At 37.4% G+C, this 13,028-nt stretch overlaps 1 protein-coding gene across 1 annotated transcript in view; it reads left to right on the top strand.

Moving 5' to 3' along the window:
• Nucleotides 1-828: 828 nt before the first annotated feature.
• Nucleotides 829-13,028, top strand: part of HORMAD1 (HORMA domain containing 1) — a 33,459-nt gene continuing 21,259 nt past the window's right edge. The window contains exons 1-2 of the mRNA XM_032302184.1: nt 829-849; nt 3,391-3,479. The gene's annotated coding sequence lies outside the window, so the exon portion shown is untranslated. The remainder of the gene's footprint in view (nt 850-3,390; nt 3,480-13,028) is intronic.

Genomic DNA, 13,028 nt, shown 5'->3' with positions numbered 1-13,028 from the left:
GGCAAATAATTAAGTCAACCTGAATAAAATAACCAAACTGCGTCTCTTTTAAAATATTCCATTACTGGCGTGTCTAGGTGGTTCAGTTGGTTAAACGACCCATTCCTGATTTCAACTCAGGTCGTGATCTCGGGATTGTGAGTTGGAGACCTACAACAGGCTCTCTGCTGGGTATGGAGCCTGCTGAAGATTCTCTCTCTTTCCCTCTCCCTCCACCCCTCCCCCTCTAAAAAAGTAAATGCATAAATTTTAATCAGTTCGTGCCTACTACATGAAAATGTGAGGGATGATGTAATTAGTTGATCTTAAAATGAACTTAATTTCACTATAAAGAACATTTTATTTTTTAAAAAATATGTATTTATCTATTTGCAAGAGAGGGTAAGTGCGTGAAATGGGGGAGGAGTAAAAGGGAGGGGAGAGGAATCAGGAAGGGATCCCAAGCAGACTCTGCACTGAGTATGGAGGGGCTCAATCTCACGACCCTATGACCTGAGCCGAAACTGAGTCAGATGCTCAACCAACTGAGCCACCCAGGTGACCCCATAAAGAATATTTTAAAGAACAAGAATTGCTAACTATAAAAACATGATCATAATATATGACTACCATCAAAAGTGTAGAGAGACATTGTAATCAAAAAGTATTTAGTCAAGGGGTAACTGGCTGGCTCAGTTCATAGAGCATGGGATTTTGATCTCGGGATTGTGAGCTCAAATCCCATGTTGGGCATACAGCTTACTTTTAAAAAAAAAAAAATGAAAGTATTTATTAAGAAAATATATTTAATTGATTATTCTTTATTTTGCCCACAATTTTTTAAGCACTATAAATGGAACAAAAACATAGGTAAGTTTTAACTTTTGTAAATCTGATGAAGCCTATAAATTCTCAAAATAATGTTTTTAAATACATAAAATAAAATACATAGGAATGCAAAGAAAACCAACTTTATTGAAATACAGTTATTAAAATGTTAAAATATAGGGGCGCTTGGGTGGCTTAGTTGGTTAGGTGTCTGCCTTCAGCTCAGGTTATGATCCTGGGCTCCTGGGATCAAGTGTGGAATCTGGGTTCCTGCTCAGCGGGGAGCCTGTTTCTCCCTCTCCCTCTGCTTGCCACTCCCCTACTTGTGCTCCCTCTCTCCCTCTCTGTCAAATAAACAAAATCTTTTTTAAAAATGTTAAAATATATATCTGTGCCATAGCAATACATATACTTCTTTATAATGAGAATTAATAACCATCTTAAATTTGAAATAGTGATGAGTATAAATGATACTTGACAGATATCTGGGAAAACTATAATGATATATATATATATGTAAATATCTGACTTTTGGTGATAAAATTACAAGTATTGCTAATATTGTTTTATGGACTATATTCTGAATTGAAGGAAATGATAACTTTCAGTTAGAGGTTAATGAAAATAAAGCTATAATTTTTTTCCCATACAAATTATCTGAATTCTATCCATGGACTCTGGATCCTAGGGGAAGAACCCTTGAAATAAATAAACAGAGTAGGGAAATATTAAACAAAGATCTTTATTCTATTTCCAACACAAAGGGAAATTTTTAGCAATAAATAATTTCAAACTTATAGAAATAAACAGCTTTTTAAAAAATTAAAAGTTTAATGGGGGGTTAAGGGGGTAGGAGAAGAATAAATGAAACAAGATGGGATTGGGAGGGAGACAAACCATAAGTGACTCTTAATCTCACAAAACAAACTGAGGGTTGCTGGGGGGAGGGGGGTTGGGAGAAGGGGAGGGTGGGGTTATGGACATTGGGGAGGGTATGTGCTATGGTGAGTGCTGTGAAGTGTGTAAACCTGGCGATTCACAGACCTGTACCCCTGGGGATAAAAATATATTATATGTTTATAAAAAAAATTAAAAGTTTAAAGCAAAAAAGAAAAGAACAAACTTATTCTGGAACCTCTAAACAGGAATGGTTTGAAGAAAATAAAAAGGATACTAGCTAGAAAGTACTATAGAAAGTACATATGTGAGGTGATATAAAACCCTGGACAATTTAAGCAGCTGTGAAAAAAGAAAAAGAAACAAGCAAATTTGGGAGTCATTATAGAGTAAAAGTTGACAAATCTTTTAACTGCATAATAAAGGTAAACAAGGATTTAAACATTGCAGAACTAGGAGTCCACTGGACAATGCCACTATGTACATATAAGAAAAATATGAAGGCAGAAACTATTTCCTTGAAAAAAAATTATTCTTTTCTTACTGTTCTTAGATGAGAATCTTGATGATGATTAACTCTAAGTTACCAGAGAGACACATCCATCTTTAAAAATGAAAGCAATCCTTAAAGGACATAACTATTCTGGGACACTTGGATGGCACAGCTGGTTAGGTGTCCTACTTCGTTTTGACTCAGGTAGTCATCTCTAGGTTGTTATCTCAGGGTCATGAGATTGTCTGCGTCAGGCACTCAGCACAGAGTCTGCTTAAGAGTCTCTCCCTCCATCCCTCCCCTACCCTCACACTCTCTCTCAAATAAATAAATATTTAAGGAAAAAAAGAAAATGACTCAAGATAAATCAGTGTTTCTTTGTTGATGCCTGCCCCCCTACCCAACCTTTAATTTGTTCTCCAACCAAGACCTTAAGTGTTCATTCACAAATATAAATTTGATAATATCTTTCCCAATTGCAAGCATTCAGTAGCTCCCATTACATCTAAAGTAAAACAAAAATTCCTTAACATTGACTATTAAATTCTGCATATTCTGGCTCTCCTATCTTATCTGGAGTCAGTTTTCCTCATTTACGATGCGCTAATCCATACTGGCCTTCCTCCAGTTTTTGAAGCACTTCTTATATGAGGACCTAGTTTTCCAGCCACACTCTTCCAATAATTTCCCCTCATCCTTGTGGTTGTAACTCAAATATCATTTCCTTACAAAGGCCTTCCATGTACCACCGTCTCATGTAAATTGTTTCTTTTCCTTTGACTATCATCGAATCCAGTGTTTTTCTTTCAAACCTTATATCAAATTATAACTATATATGCTATCTATATACTTATTTGTATAACATCTCTCTTCTTCATTAGATCATCGGCTGAACTAGAGCAGAAATCATGACTCTTGTTTACTTACCAATTTTTACTTAGAACATAAAACAGTGCCTGCCTGAAAGTAGTGTGTCACTATTTATTGAAAGGAGAAAATACACGAGTGATGGATAAATGCGAATGAATGACCAGCACATTGTAAGAGTTAGAAGTAAAACTATGTCCTAATAGTGCTTTCATAGTAATAGAAATCTAACACTTGTAGAAACTGTTTTAAAATGTCTATTAAAATTTAAGAAAAACTATTATTCAAAAGTTTCTTTTCCTGCTTCCCTCTCCCACCCCTCCTAGGTCTATACTTTGATCTGGATTTTGCTCCACTTCATTTCTACTTCATTGAGATAAAGATAATTAATGTATGGGATTGCCTTAATAAAAGAGTAAGCTAAAATTTTATAATATTTAATCTCAGCTCTTAAGATTATTTACTTGTTTAATTTTTTTTATTTGCTTGTTTAATTTTTTTTTTTTTTAGTACAGCTAATATATTCACATGGCTCAAAAATCAAAAAGGAGGAAGTAGCAGGATGAGACTACTTCAGATAGGAGGAGATCAGCTAGATAGCTTATCTAAAGATTGCAAACACCTACAAATCCAACAGGAGATCAAAGAGAAACAAAAAATCGACCACTTTCTGAAAGGTAGGACTGGCGGTGAAGTGAATCCAAAGCAATGGGAAGATAGACTGCTGGGGGAGGGGCCGGCTCCCAGCAAGCAGTGGAGCAACAGAGCACAAAACCAGGACTTATAAAAGTCTATTCCACTGAGGGACATCACTCCAGAGGCTAAACCGGGGTGAACCCCACGCGGGGTCAGCATGGCCTCAGGTCCCACACGGTCACAGAAGGATCGAGGGTGTCTGAGTGTCGCAGATCTCACAGGTATTAGACCAGGGAAGCCGGCTACAGAGACAGAGCCGAGAAGTGAGCTCTCAGAAAGCAAAGCACGGAACTCATGACTTTCTCCCCATGATTCTTTAGTCTTGCAGTTAATTATATATTTTTTTTCTTTTTCAATTTTTTTTTCTCTTCTTCTGCTAAATTTTTTTAACATTTACCCTTTTCTTTTTTAACGTTTTTTAACTAGTTTATCCTATATATATATATATATATAATTCTTTTTTATATTTTTTCTTTATTCGTTTTCTTTTTTTAATTGTTTCTTTTTTTTTTTTCTTTCTTTCTGAACCTCTTTTTATCCCCTTTATTCCCCCTCACAATTTGGGATCTCTTCTGATTTGGTTAAAGCATATTTTCCTGGGGTCTTTGCCACCCTTTTAGTATTTTACTTGCTCCTTCATATACTCTTACCTGGACAAAATGACAAGGCGGAAAATTTCACCACAAAAAAAAGAACAAGAGGCAGTACTGAAGGTTAGAGACCTAATCAATACAGACATTGGTAATATGTCAGATCTAGAGTTCAGAATGGCGATTCTCAAGGTTCTAGCCGGGCTCAAAAAAGACATGGAAGATATTAGAGAAACCCTCTCGGGAGATATAAAAGCCCTTTCTGGAGAAATAAAAGAACTAAAATCTAACCAAGTTAAAATAAAAAGAGCTATTAATGAGGTGCAATAAAAAATGGAGGTTCTCACTGCTAGGATATATGAGGCAGAAGAAAGAATTAGCGATATAGAAGAACAAATGATAGAGAATAAAGAAGCTGAGCAAAAGAGGGACAAACAGCTACTGGACCACGAGGAGAGAATTCGAGAGATAAGTGACACCATAAGATGAAACAATATTAGAATAATTGGGATTCCAGAAGAAGAAGAAAGAGAGAAGGGAGCAGAAGGTATATTGGAGAGAATTTCCCTAATATGGCAAAGGGAACAAGCATCAAAATCCAGGAGATGCAGAGAACCCCCCTCAAAATCAATAAGAATAGGTCCACACCCCATCACCTAATAATAAAATTTACAAGTCTTAGTGACAAAGAGAAAATCCTGAAAGCAGCCCAGGAAAAGAAGTCTGTAACATACAATGATAAAAATTTTAGATTGGCAGCAGACTTATCCATAGAGACCTGGCAGGCCAGAAAGAGCTGGCATGATATATTCAGAGCACTAAATGAGAAAAACATGCAGCCAAGAATACTATATCCAGGTAGGCTATCATTGAAAATAGAGGGAAAGATTAAAAGCTTCCAGAACAAACAAAAACTGAAAGAATTTGCAAACACCAAACCAGCTCTACAGGAAATATTGAAAGGGGTCTTCTAAGCAAAGAGAGAGCCTAAAAGTAGTAGATCAGAAAGGAACAGAGAAAATATACAGTAACAGTCACCTTACAAGCAATACAATGGCACTAAATTCATATCTCTCAATAGTTACCCTGAATGTTAATGGGCTAAATGCCCCAATCAAAAGACACAGGGTATCAGAATGGATTAAAAAAAAAAAAAAAAATCTATATGTCGCCTACAAGAAACTCATTTTAAACCCAAAGACACCTCCAGATTTAAAGTGAGGGGGTGGAAAACAATTTACCATGCTAATGGACATCAGAAGAAAGCAGGAGTGGAAATCCTTATATCAGATCAATTAGATTTTAAGCCAAAGACTATACTAAGAGATGAGGAAGGACACTATATTATACTCAAAGGATCTTCCAACAAGAAGATCTAACAAATTTAAATATCTATGCCCCTAACATGGGAGCAGACAACTATATAAACCAATTAATAACAAAAACAAAGAAACACATCAACAATAATACAATAATAGTAGGGGACGTTAACACTCCGGTCACTGAAATGGACAGATCATCCAAGCAAAAGATCAACAAGGAAATAAAGGCCTTAAATGACACACTGGACCAGATGGACATCACAGATATATTCAGAACATTTCATCCCAAAGCGACAGAATACACATTCTTCTCTAATGCACATGGAACATTCTCCAGAATAGATCACATCCTCGGTCCTAAATCAGGTCTCAACCAGTATCAAAAGATTGGGATCATTCCCTGCATATTTTCAGACCACAATGCTCTGAAGCTAGAACTCAATCACAAGAGGAAATTTGGGAAGAACCCAAACACATGGAGACTAAACTGCATCCTTCTAAAGAATGAATGGGTCAACCAGGAAATTAAAGAAGAATTTTTAAAATTCATGGAAACAAATGATAATGAAAACACAATGGTTCAAAATCTGTGGGACACAACAAAGGCAGTCCTGAGAGGAAAATATATAGTGGTACAAGCCTTTCTCAAGAAACAAGAAAGGTCTCAGGTACACAAGCTAACCCTACACCTAAAGGAGCTGGAGAAAGAACAAGAAAGAAACCCTAAACCCAGCAGGAGAAGAGAAATCATAAAGATCAGATCAGAAATCAATGAAATAGAAACCAAAAAAACAATAGAACAAATCAACGAAACTAGGAGCTGGTTCTTTGAAAGAATAAGATTGATAAACCCCTAGCCAGACTTATCAAAAAGAAAAGAGAAAGGACCTAAATAAATAAAATCATGAATGAAAGAGGAGAGATCACAACTAACACCAAAGAAATACAGACAATTATAAGAACATACTATGAGCAACTCTACGCCAACAAATTTGACAATCTGGAAGAAATGGATGCATTCCTAGAGACATAAAAACTACCACAACTGAACCAGGAAGAAACAGAAAACCTGAACAGACCCATAACCAGTAAGGAGATTGAAACAGTCATCAAAAATCTCCAAACAAACAAAAGCCCAGGGCAAGACGGCTTCCTGGGGGAATTCTACCAAACATTTAAAGAAGAACTAATTCCTATTCTCCTGAAACTGTTCCAAAAAATAGAAATGGAAGGAAAACTTCCAAACTCATTTTATGAGGCCAGCATCACCTTGATCCCCAAACCAGACAAGGATCCCATCAAAAAAGAGAACTACAGACCAATATCCTTGATAAACACAGATGCGAAAATTCTCACCAAAATACTAGCCAATAGGATTCAACAGTACATTAAAAGGATTATTCACCACGACCAAGTGGGATTTCTTCCAGGGCTACAAGGTTGGTTCAACATCCGCAAATCAATCAATGTGATACAACACATTAATAAAAGAAAGAACAAGAACCATATGATACTCTCAATAGATGCTGAAAAAGCATTTGACAAAGTACAGCATCCCTTCCTGATCAAAACTCTTCAAAGTGTAGGGATAGAGGGCACATACCTCAATATTATCAAAGCCATCTATGAAAAACCCACTGCAAATATCATTCTCAATGGAGAAAAACTGAAAGCTTTTCCGCTAAGGTCAGGATCACGACAAGGATGTCCATTATCACCACTGCTATTCAACATAGTACTAAAAGTCCTAGCCTCAGCAATCAGACAACAAAAGGAAATTAAAGGCATCCAAATCTGCAAAGAAGTCAAACTATCACTCTTCGCAGATGATATGATACTATATGTGGAAAACCCAAAAGACTCCACTCCAAAACTGCTAGAACTTGTACAGGAATTCAGTAAAGTGTCAGGATATAAAATCAATGCACAGAAATCAGTTGCATTTCTCTACACCAACAACAAGACAGAAGAAAGAGAAATTAAGGAGTCAATCCCATTTACAATTGCACCCAAAACTATAAGATACCTAGGAATAAACCTAATCAAAGAGGCTAAGAATCTATACTCAGAAAACTATAAAGTACTCATGAAAGAAATTGAGGAAGACACAAAGAAATGGAAAAATATTCCATGCTCCTGGATTGGAAGAATAAATATTGTGAAAATGTGTATGCTACCTAAAGCAACCTACACATTTAATTCAATTCCTATCAAAATACCATCCATTTTTTTCAAAGAAATGGAACAAATAATCCTAAAATTTATATGGAACCAGAAAAGACCTCAAATATCCAAACGAATATTGAAAAAGAAAGCCAACGTTGGTGGCATCACAATTCCGGACTTCAAGCTCTATTACAAAGCTGTCATCATCAAGATAGCATGGTACTGGCACAAAAACAGACAAATAGATCAATGGAACAGAATAGAGAGCCCAGAAATAGACCCTCAACTCTATGGTCAACTAATCTTCGACAAAGCAGGAAAGAATGTCCAATGGAAAAAAGACAGACTCTTCAATAAATGGTGTTGGGAAAATTGGACAACCACATGCAGAAAAATGAAATTGGACCATTTCCTTACACCACACATGAAAATAGACTCAAAATGGATGAAGGACCTCAATGTGAGAAAGGAATCCATCAAAACCCTTGAGGAGAACACAGGCAGCAACCTCTTCAACCTCAGCCGCAGCAACATCTTCCTAGGAACATCACCAAAGGCAAGGGAAGCAAGAGCAAAAATGACCTATTGGGATTTTATCAAGATCAAAAGCTTTTGCACAGCAAAGGAAACAGTTAACAAAACCAAAAGACAACTGACAGAATGGGAGAAGATATTTGCAAACGACATATCAGATAAAGGGCTAGTGTCCAAAATCTATAAAGAATTTAGCAAACTCAACACCCAAAGAACAAATAATCCAATCAAGAAATGGGCAGAAGACATGAACAGACATTTCTGCAAAGAAGAAATCCAGACGGCCAACAGACACATGAAAAAGTGCTCCATATCACTCGGCATCAGGGAAATACAAATCAAAACCACAATGAGATATCACCTCACACCAGTCAGAATGGCTAAAATTAACAAGTCAGGAAATGACAGATGCTGGCGAGGATGCGGAGAAAGGGGAACCCTCCTACACTGTTGGTGGGAATGCAAGCTGCTGCAACCACTCTGGAAAACAGCATGGAGGTTCCTCAAAATGTTGAAAATGGAACTACCCTATGACCCAGCAATTGCACTAATGGGTATTTACCCTAAAGATACAAATGTAGTGATCCGAAGGGGCACGTGCACCCGAATGTTTATAGCAGCAATGTCTACAATAGCCAAACTATGGAAAGAACCTAGATGTCCATCAACAGATGAATGGATAAAGAAGATGTGGTATATATACACAATGGAATACTATGCAGCCATCACAAGAAATGAGATCTTGCCATTTGCGACGACGTGGATGGAACTAGAGGGTATCATGCTTAGCGAAATAAGTCAATCAGAGAAAGACAACTATCATATGATCTCCCTGATATGAAGAAGTGGAGATGCAACATGGGGGGTTAAGGGGATAGGAGAAGAATAAATGAAACAAGATGGGATTGAGAGGGAGACAAACCATAAGGGACTCTTAATCTCACAAAACAAACTGAGGGTTGCTGGGGGGATGGGGGTTGGGAGAAGGGGGGTGGGGTTATGGACATTGGGGAGGGTATGTGCTATGGTGAGTGCTGTGAAGTGTGTAAACCTGGCGATTTACAGACCTGTACCCCTGGGGATAAAAATATATGTTTATAAAAAAATAAAATAAAAATAAAAAAATAAATCAAAAAGGATTGCAGGGGAGGAAAAAAAAAAATCTTTTTCCTACTACCCTCCTAGATTCTGTCACTGGAGCCATGTAAATTGGACTGACAAAGGGTAGATTAACAATAGAAAAGCATACATATTTAATGTAAGTTTTACATGACACAGGAGCCTTCATAAGGAAATGAAGACCAGAGGGAATAAACTTAACTGTTTTTATACTACATTTGATGAAGAATGGAAAGTCCTGGGGATGCCTGGGTGGCTCAGTCAGTTAAGCATCTGCCTTTGGCTCAGGTCATGATTGAAGGGTCCTGGGATCAAGTCCCACATCAGACTGCTTGTTCGGCCGGGAGCCTGCTTAGCCCTCTGCCGGCTGCTCCCCCTGCTTATTTTTTCTCTCTCTCTCTGGCAAATAAATGAATAAAATCTTAAAAAAAAAAAAAAAGTTCTGGAAAAATGTGACAGGACAGAAGGGTATAAGCTAAAGGGACCAAGCTACAGGAATCTTACTAAGGCCTGTTTATTTGGATTTCTCTTGGCACCACTTTGTCTATGGAGATAAGGATTGTTTCTTTCCTTTAGGTACAAGGAGAGCACCTCTCACATGAGGGCCTTATGACATGCTTCATAGGAAAAGAAGGAAGTCAAAGATAGCACTTAAGCACTATCCATTTTAGACAGTAAAATTAAAAAAAAAAAAAAAAAAAGAGGCGGGGTGCCTGGGTAACTCAGTTGGTTCAGCGTCTTCTTTTGGCTCGGGTCACGATCTTTGGGCTCATGTCATGATCACAGGATCCTGGGATCGAGCTCCACGTTGGGGTCCCTGCAGTAGAGAGTGTACTTCTCCCTCTCCCTCTGTTGCTCCCCCTGCTTATGCTCTGTCTGTCAAATAAATAAATAAAATCTTGAAGAAAAAAAAAAAGAAACCTATTTTTTATAGTGGAAAATAAAGGCACAGCCATGCAAAAACATAAAAAAAAAAAAACCCAATGCAAAAACATGGTACTAAACAGACCACGAAAAGGACACTTGTTTACAATATGAGAGCTGAAACAAGAAGGCTGAACATCATCTTGTTCAATTTTGGCAGCTGGGAATATGTATGTAGAGAGATGCAAATTTTTTTGCCACTCTGCACATGTTTGCAAATGAATTTTTAAAAGTGCTATATTGCATTGCTTTTTTTTTGTCTCCATTTATTTGACAGATTGGCAACTTGTAAATATGTCACTTTTTATAACTGGGCTGTCAGAACAACAAGCTGGCTCACGTAAATGACTGCTCTAATAGTTACTTACTGGCATTTTCTTTCTGCTCAGATATGTGTTGACTTATTAGCCCAGAATTCTAGTGTGTCCTCATGATATTGGGGGATTCCATGTAGTCCAGTAGAAGAGCTCCATTCCATAGATTTACTTTGTTGTGGTTTCCTTGAATTGCTTTTTAATTTGGAGTTTACAAATTAATTTTAGTTACTGAACAGATTCACTTCTATGAAAGCTGTGAATAATGAAGATTGACTATATAAAACACTGAAAAATTTCTATCCGTCTCCTTTCCCCTAAAGGCTTAGATCTTTCCTCCTCAGAAGTAACCACTATGATGAGTTATGAGTATCTTTCTAGAATTTATTATGCATATACAGGTAACTTAAATATGCATGTATATTACTTTTTTTTTATCATTAATTTGAAGGGGTCCAGACTATGCCCCAGTATCATAAGGATTATTTTGAACTGAAGAAATTTGTAAATCAATGACTATAGGAAGAGGCTTTTTTCCATTCCTTTTTCTTGAAAGCAAAGCCTCCCCAAAAAATTCAATTGTCCTGAATCCCCTCCCAAAGAGTTTTACAAAGACAAGAAGTCAGCACAAGTCAGCACCTGGATAAAAAATCACCTAAAGTTGGGACGCCTGGGTGGCTCAGTTGGTTGGACGACTGCCTTCGGCTCAGGTCATGATCCTGGAGTCCCGGGATCGAGTCCCGCATCCAGCTTCCCGCTCCACAGGGAGTCTGCTTCTCTCTCTGACCTTCTCCTCACTCATGCTCTCTCTCACTGTCTCTCTCTCAAATAAATAAATAAAATCTTTAAAAAAAAATCACCTAAAGAAACATTATCATAAACTATCACATATCCTGGGACGCCCGGGTGGCTCAGTGGGTTAAAGCCTCTGCCTTCAGCTCAGGTCATGATCCCAGGGTCCTGGAATCGAGCCCGCATCGGGCTCTCTGTTCAGCAGGGAGCCTGCTTCCCTTCCTCTCTCTACCTACTTGTGATCTCTGTCTGTCAAATAAATAAACAAAATCTTAAAAAAAAAATCACATATCCCACCTATTCTCCTAATGGCCCATTCATTTTTCCTGTAAGTCATATGTTCTCTCATAACTTTCCCTCTGCTCCTCTGCCATCCCCTATTAAGATGGCATATAAACTCCAAAATCTAACCACATCCTTGAGTCATTTCTTTGTGAACTCCTGTGCATATAAACATACATAAATTTGTTTTTCCCTCTTGCTAATTAGTCTGTCTTTCATTTAAATTGCAGGCCCCCAAGGACAAAATCTAAAAAGATACAGGAAAAGATTTTCCTCCTCAACAATTTCAAAGAGCAAATGATAAATTGTGTAAACACTGATCCACAGTATATATATGTGTGTATTTGGGCAGTGTTATATTACCAAGAATTTGTCAATATCTAGACAGCAAAAATGTTATATTCTCTACAGTAAGTACCTCATAGCTGTTATCAACAATTCAGAGGCCCATTCAGAATGGTACTGTGATTAACACTATGCATAACTGAACTGTTTGTTTTATAGTGAGTATCTGTAAAAGCTTAACTTCCCATTCTCTTAACCAACATTTTTTTTTTAAAGAGTTTATGTCACAGAGAGAGAAAGAGAGAGAGAGAGCGAGGGAGAACTCACACACAAGCAGAGGGAGAGGCAGGCAGAGGAAAAAGCTGAGCAAGGAGGCTGATACAGGACTAGATCCCAGGACTCTGGGATCATGACCTAAGCCAAAGACAGATGCTTAAGTGACTAAGCCACCCAGGCATCCCTTTACCAATTATTTTTAAAACCAGTAATACTTTTAAATACTTTTAGCTGTTTCTTTTAGTATTTACCTTCAGGTTTCTAGTATTGCTCTTTTTAATGGTATCTACTTACTATTATGGTAATCGATGTTTTGGACGTCTTGCATCAACACCACCCATTTCTCCACTCTCATCCTCAAAATATAGTCAGTGATACAGTTAGTTAAATCAGTAGTTACTGATTGTATTGAAGGAGTTCAGAACACAGCACCCAAAGAATGCTGGTTTAGCATACTGACTATTTTGAGTTAAAAGCACTTGAAAAATAGCAGCTGTGAAGAGGACATTCTGATTCGCCTTCCTTTTCTTAAAAGCAGGAGATAAAATTCCCATGTGAAAAATACCCTCCCTATATCAGAAAGAAAGAGAAATTCTCATCACCAAGGGCAGGAGACCAAGGCCAAGATAAATCTATACAAACCAACCTTGTTAATCTAACCCCT

Source organism: Mustela erminea, chromosome 10 (genome assembly GCF_009829155.1).
Source record: "Mustela erminea isolate mMusErm1 chromosome 10, mMusErm1.Pri, whole genome shotgun sequence".
NCBI lineage: Eukaryota > Metazoa > Chordata > Mammalia > Carnivora > Mustelidae > Mustela > Mustela erminea.
The sequence above is the reverse complement of the archived record's forward strand: the minus strand, read 5'-3'. Positions and strand labels throughout refer to the sequence as shown.